This window comes from Lepidochelys olivacea, assembly GCF_965140295.1.
Source record: "Lepidochelys olivacea isolate rLepOli2 genome assembly, chromosome: 7".
Classification (NCBI taxonomy): domain Eukaryota; kingdom Metazoa; phylum Chordata; order Testudines; family Cheloniidae; genus Lepidochelys; species Lepidochelys olivacea.
The window spans coordinates 105,947,057-105,954,930 of NC_140417.1; positions in this window are offsets into that span (position 1 = coordinate 105,947,057).

Genomic DNA, 7,874 nt, shown 5'->3' on the forward strand with positions numbered 1-7,874 from the left:
ATTTGTTTCATCTTAATGGTCACCAGCCCCCTGTAATAAAAGGTGAATGACTCCTGTGTGCCTGTAAACAAGATGCAGCTTGGCAAAGACAAACGGAACCTGGTAGGAACTATATGCAATTAATTGTTAAAATTAAACCTGGTTTGTGTCCTGATTTTTAAATGGAAGGAATTAAAAGAATTTTCTGGGTAGAGGTTTCCTTTCCTATCACTTTAAAATTGTTCTAATTAAAATGCTTAAATGTTGCAAGCAAGCAGTGCTGCATTCTGAACAAGGCAGTCAATTCTCAATACTCCTGCTATAAGAATTCAAAATATAGCCTGCTGCAGGTTTATGGTGGCTTAATAAGCGCATAGTACAGTACATGTGTGCAGGGACTACATTTTTAAAAGGATTTTTTACCGCTTACTTCTATCACATGCACAGTACAGTTCATGGTTGATTTACAGTGTCTATTCATTTTAAAAATACCCAACCTCTAATTCACACAGTAGAAGAGCTGTCTCTATCTATTGTATCAATGGCTTGTGTATTAGTGAAGGGCCCCGTATTCTTCCGTCCAGATGTTTCTTGCTTAACACAGATCTTAAAAAGAGAAAGGAAATTAACCTACTAAGCCACGTGAACGTGCCATTAAAGTTCTTGGACTCATTTACCTCTAACATTGGGCAGAAGACACAGGCCCTTTACCTAAACAAAAGGCAAACTGGGAATCAAATGGTCCAGAGTGTAAAGAGGCCTTAATTTCAAAGTGGTCTCCTGCACACCAGGACAAAAGTCTAGCATCCTTGTCACAGGGTGAACTGTGCCTGTAAGGGAGTAAGACTCCAGTTTCAGGTCTGTGCCTGAGTCAGATGAGCAAGGTCAAGTGACAGCAGCTTGTAGGTAGTGCCTCCTGTCAGGGGGACTTTTGCTCAGTTAGGGGGATAGTAGGGACTGGGGAAGACCTGGCATAGATGTCTCCACTGCGGCCCAGGGTGGGACCAGCATACCTCCCTGTCTGGCTGAAGCAGGAGAGTAGGAAAAGACTGATGGAGTATGACAGCAGGAGACCCAAGATGAGCAGGACATTTCAGAGTGTCTCCATAAAGAGACCTGGAGAGACTCCTGGTGTGAGAAACCTGGTGTCTGAAGCTGGGGCATTCGAGGTAGGTGCTGTAGAGCCTTGGGGAAGGGGCCAAATGGCCTGGGGACGTGCTGTTACCAGGCTGACTGGGAAGGAGTTAAAGAATGTGGGAATACATTCAATTGCTTCCTCCCCTGAGTCAGCCGCTCATCCACCTGCCACGTGTGCTCCAGGATTAGTACTGCAGGGCAGCTCCACAAAGCAGTGTCCTCAACTTCTGTGCCTCAGCAGCTGCAATTCCCCTTGGTTTCAGAGAGCTGTGGCAGGTGGGTTGATTTCAGCACTGAAGGAGGAGGAGGAGGGGTGGGAGGGTAATGGGATTCTGTGGAGCAGAGGGAGGATACCACAGGAAAGAGGGTCTTTCTGGGAGTGATAGAAATGGGAAGATAATGTGTTGGGGCTACATGAGAGACAGAACAGGGACATCAGGACCAGGTCTGGTGGGAAGGCCTGGATGCGACCAGGTCTGGCTTGACTGGAGAAAGATGTTGTGTCAGTCTGTCAGGAGAGGCTGAGTGGGGGAGTGGGTTTGGGTGTGGGAGACAGAAAAAGAAAAGGGACTTGGGTGCTGATGGTGGGGAGCATGTATCAGTCAGGGTAGGGTGGGCTGGCAGTGGTAGGGGACAGTAGGTCTGCAGTAAGAGTGGGGTTGGAGTTTGAAGTAGGGTTTTCTTTTCAGAGATTATGGCCTCAAATTTTGGAGCAGATACACTCTTTCATACCAGGAACAAAGATTGAACGCTTGCTTTAATTGCAAAATAGAACCCCGCCTTAACTGTGGAATCACTGCTGCTGCTCCTAATGTATTCCGCAAGAAAGAAACAGAATTCCTAACAGCTTCTAGGAGCTATTAATATTAAACAGGGGGCTGCAGTGTTGGAGGGAAAACCTTTGGATGAGACATTAAATGAAGCTGTCTGTGTAGGTGCTACCCATATGGCACAGGTTATAAAGTGCAGAGGAGAACCCCACTGACCTGCTGACATTCCCTCTGCTGGTAGGGTACGTTCTAATGTCCAAGGAAGCGTAGGCCATTACCACTATTTAACTTGATAATTCAGCTAATAAAGGTTAGTGGGCACTTCAGGAGTAACTTAGAGTGAGGTAAATCCTACCCCCACATCAGCAGACCAACGTGTAGAGGGACCATGATGCAGGGAGTTCACCTGGAATGGGGGTAGTGTGAAGTGGATTGATGACTATAGGCATCCACTCGCCAACCCTCACCCCATGTACTGGGGGCACAGAAGCCATGCAGGCTATTGAAAATGAGAGGCTTCTAAAGCAGGTGTGGATTGGCTCTGTGGCCTTTCTCTGGCGTGGAGGGGAAAAGCACATCATTCCCCAACCAACCAGAACAGCCTCATTTGTAGCACACTTCTGAGTTCATAATTGCTTTCTGCTGGCACCCCCACAGGTGCGAGACAATCCAAATGGGCGAGGAGAGGGTGGGATAAGGGCCTCATCTCTCTCTGCACCAGCTGACGGACCCGACCACCAGCAGAAGATGAGTGCATGTTAAGTGGTGTGGTAGCAGGCTCATTCCTCCTTCATGCCCAAGAGTTCTTGGGGGTCTTGATTCTTGGGATCAGAACCCAGGTCTGCAAAACCTGGGAGAGCTTATATTCCCACATCACTACTAAGAGGCCTTACAGTGCTACCTACAAGGGGCACTGTGGCGCTTAGGTGCTGCATGAAGTACTGCCCAAAGGGTCCAGAGGGAACCTGCAGGTGCTGCAGGAAGTTGCCATGATTACTCAGGCAACTTCCTGCAGCACCCTCCGGCCCTCTGAATGGCCCATGCTCGCTACTGAACCCTGGAGGGTGCTGCAGGAAGTTGCCTGAGTAATCATGCAGATTTCTGGCAGCCTGACACTCCAGATTTCATCTTTTTCTGATCTCCAGCCTCTGACCCCAACCTAACTTGGATCCTGACTCTTGCATCGTGATTCCAGCCTAGTAACAATCTCTGATCTCTGGCCTCTGACCCCAGCCTGACTCTGACCTGGACTCGTCCTTAACCGTCCTGGCTTTAGTGATTACTATGATCCCTACTTGCTGACTACTGCCTTGTGACCATCCTTGACTTGTGGACACCAGCCCAGATGTGACTGCTAGGCCAGGCTGCCTGTGCCCCTGTCCCTTACATTGTGTCTCTGATGTGTTCCTAATGAGGTAGTTCATCTCTGTGTCTACCCACTAGGGCAGGACTTATCAAGCACAAGAAAAGCCCTCTGTGTCTTATCTTCTTTATGCTGTGCTCATCACTATGGTATCTGAGCTCCTTATTACAAACCCTAAAGTTATATGGATCCCTGATTCTCTTTCCCTACCTCTCCCCATTGGTAAGTTGTTACTATTATAATGTAGCTATTATTATTGTTGTGGGAAAGCTACACTGACCAGTGAGTCTTGCATTTTGTCTGAAAGCGGTGAGGTAAACATTCCCTCATGTGAAGTATTCCTAGGTTTACTACTTCAAAGTCTACTGAATTCACAAACACATTCTTTGTTATAGCAGATTAATTGTTTGGTTCCAGAGTAGAGAAACCATCCTTATGTGTAAGGTCTAAATGATATATATTTACAGCAAAGCTATTGTACTCCAATTGAAAATACAGATTTCAACAAAGAGCTGAGGTTTGCTGTCTATCATTCACTCAAATTCCAATACATATCGACAAATTGCTGAAACCTGGATACTGTGCATACCTGTTCCCCCTTTTAGTTATCTCTGCAGCTGTGGGGTTATTATTTACTGTCTTTGGATTTAGCAGTTTATTGCTAAGAGGCAGTGACAGGATCCACAAAAAAGTTCATATTACATGTAGAAGGGGAAACTGTGCTGTGACTATCCTGTTATTGCAGAGGCAATAATGTGCTGTAAGACATGACTGTAAGTTCCTTAGGGTAGAGACTGTACCATTTATTCATCTGCAATATATCCATACTACCATAAAAATATTATGAATATCTAGAACTATAAGCCAACTATTTACCAGTGACATCTGAAAACATGGTAGACCTTGATTGAGGGGAATCAAAGATCCATTGGCATTTAATATATTATAATAAAATTATAATAATAGAACAATGTCTGTAGCTATGTGTTTGTACACCGTGAGGGTCTGATCTCAGCTGGAGCCACTAGTTCCTATTATAATACCAATAAGTAATCATCATTAATGTGCAGTCCATAACTGTACACCACACATTTTTTTCTTGTGATTGGCATATAATTAATACCTTTGCTATGTGACAATATATCATAATTATTCTGAGGGTCCCACATTCTTTACCTAGACATCACCTTAGCTATATAGTAGAACCACTGTAGTATTTTGAAACTTGCCTGGGCAAGAGGTTAACTTCTCAGTCTTCACAAAACCATTTCCATAACATTTTTGTCTATATTAGGCACTGGTCTAAGGCATGAGGCTAATTAAATCGGTGTTATTTAGGGTTCATTACTGGCATTTAAATGTTCTTTGATCTTCAAAAGCCTTTGGGGGGAAATGCAATTGGATTATATCACTGGTAAATAAATTGCTCAATGCAAATTAGTGAATTTGGGTCCTTAATGGTACAATTTAGGAAACTCTTTTTTGAAAATGTGGCCCCAAATGATTAAAACCTCTAAGCCACTTCTTCTACAAGAAACTAATATTAAGTGTCTAAACAATTAAAAAAAAAACAAATTAGGGCTCTACACTGAAGAGTTCTTTAAGATTAGATGTATTTCAGTAGGAATGACCATTGCAACTTGGAAGTTCCTTTTTTTTTGTCCCACTTTCATGTTCCAAATACATTTTGTCCCACCACTTCTCCTCCTCCACTAACAATGTCAGAAACTTTACAAACAGATACCTTATATTTTTGATGAACAGAGGCGATTGCTTACCTTATAGCAGCAGCAGTATCTTTGCCAGTTCAAATTTCGCTAGCCTCTCTCAGACATCAGCATATCTGGAGATGGTGTATGGGCATTTCCTCTGGCCTCTGTTTATGATCAATTAAACTGCACTTGTTGTCAAGTATCAAGGGGTAGCCATGTTAGTCTGTAATTTGCACTCCATGCATCTAAAGAAGTGGGTTTTTTACCCATGAAAGCTTATGCCCAAATAAATCTGTTAGTCTTTAAGGTGCCACCGGACTCCTTGTTGTTTTTGTAAACTGTATTTGAGTAATAGTTTTATTATTCTGATCATATAATATCAGATGATGTGTATTAACTCTTTTCAAATGAGCTGAGTAAGATCCTGGTTCTGTTGAGACAATGTAAACTTCCATTAACTTCAATAGGGGCAGAATTTTCACCTTTGAAATATATCTACAACAGATAACATGAGTACTGATTTTCATGATGCCTCCATCTTGCTTGGTGATGGATAGATTTAATGGGGCAGAGAGCACAGATAAATATTCCTTTTCTCAGATGAAAGGGTCAGAAGCAGTGAAGAACCCTTCCTCGTCTGTTTGTGCAAGGACCTACATGCTGGGGAACTACAATAGTGGAAGTGCTGTGAATCTTCTGAAAAGCACTGGCAAGTGTGGGAGAGGAAAAGGCACAAGGAACCTCCTCTCTTTGTATGCTCTCTTCAGCTCGACACTGCACAAAACCTACACAGCAGGTAGCCTGTTCAATGGGGATGGAAAGGTGAAGAGGACATGGTTCCTTGGTTCCCCTACTACTGTGACCAGTACAGCTAGCATGGGGCAGAGGTGAATGAATATTGCACCTTCTTCAAGTGTGTTGTACTGGCCACAGTCCCTCATACTCCCCCAACTGGTGCCTTTATAAACTGAAATATGTGTCTTAAAAAGAGATGCATGACTATTGAGTAGAATGATTTCCATCCTATTTCCCCTTCTCCTATGTACTGCATTGTTCTGAGAATATCACTTGTGGACTATAGCCTGCATTTGAAATCAATTTTTAAGTTCTCATAAGCCACTGCTTTCTCAGAAGCCATTGCTTTCTGAAACTACATAGAGAACCCTTTCTACGTTTCACTACCCAGTTCTATACTTGCACGATTTCAGACATGCTAGTGCAGTGACAATTACTACAATGTTATTTACTGAAGCTCTTCTACTGAATGATTAATGCTCAGGTTGTCACTAACTATTAGTTTGCTTCATGGAATTAAAAAAAAAACCCATCAAGTCTTCAGGCACACGGATGCTGCTTCTGGCTGTTCTGCCTGCTGCATAGATTTTTTTTTAAGGGCTCTTAGGGTAGATTAAACAATCAAATCAATCCAGCAGCAACCCACATGAATCTTTGACTCAGGAACTTTCTGTGGGTGGATGTACGCGCGTGTGTGGAAGGCACTGCTCTTTCTGTGGTCTGTTTTTGAATAATTTCTGAGCTTTATTCCCTATAACGAAGTCAGTGGCTGAATTGTGCTCAATTCCTTGGTGTGCCTATGGCAGTAAATGTAGCTGTCTTCATTATCTATGTAAATATGAGCGATGATACTGACACAGAGTTTTGTAGCATCAATGCAATATTTAGTTTTTAAATTATACTTTCTAAATCTCATGGGTACAGTACTGTCAGTATCGTAAATATTGCCAAGTCATACCTCTGCTTTATTTCAAAAGAGCATTGTACACAATTATTGCAATTTTTGATATTTTGTTTCAAGAGTGAACTGCATTCTGTTATTTCTTTGAACGTTAAATTCCATTTTAACATATTTTAAATGAGATGATGTAGCAAGGATGACTGCATTAGCTGGCTTATCCCCAAACATAATGTACCATTGAGAGATGGTTGAAATTTTCTGACCATATTTTTTTTTCATTGAAAAAATTAGTTTTGTCAAAATTGAAAATGTATTCGTATTAATATTTCACTTTCTGCCTAAATTATTATGAAGATGAGAACAAATGCCAATGTTTGTTTAAAAGAGGGTTGGTGAGGGTCTGAGGTACATTCCCCATGAGGAAAGATAGCGAGCGTGAAATACTGAAGTTGACTCTACAGTAGAGTTGGAATTCAGCTGCCGGAAGTGGTGCAGGTGCACTTTCATTTTGTCGGGCCTGCCACTCATGTAATGCATTGGGGGCTCTAGGTGACGTGTAGCACTTTCATATAAATGGATCTAACAATATGAGCTGTATTAGGGCTTTATTTTGAACTTCAGGGACTCAATCCTGGCATAATTCCTACTCTATTTTATGTTTGCTAAACATGAGTACTGATGTTATTGCTATTACAGTAGTGGGAGAGGCCCCAAATAAGATCAGACCCCATTGTACCAGGCACCTTAGATACTGTGGCAGAGCTCCGACCTCGTCCCCGTGCGTCCCACGCTTCAGGCGGTTTATGCTAGCTTCAGAGGCTCACTGCAACCCTCCACATAGCCTTTCTCTCCCTAGGGCCAGGAATACAGCCTACTGAGCTCTTTTCATCATAAGCCAGCAATGGAGGTTGGTGAGAGAGTTCCCAGTCTCTGTTGCTCCTATGGCCTCATGCCAAAACAGTTTAGCCTCCAGCCCCTTGAGGGGGAGGGCTGCTGGTCTGCTCCCCAGATGGGGGGAGTGAGAGACCCCTACCCCAGCCGTTGCTACTGCTGTGGACACCACCACCACCTGTGAGGGGTCCTCTCTGCCTGCCTGGCCACCGGGCTGCTGCCTGGAGCTGCTGCTGCCTTTGCTGCCTGGGAGCTGCTGGATCCCGAAGGAGGAGGGGACAGGGCGGGGCCATCTGCTGCTGGGGGAGCGCACAGGGACTCTGCAG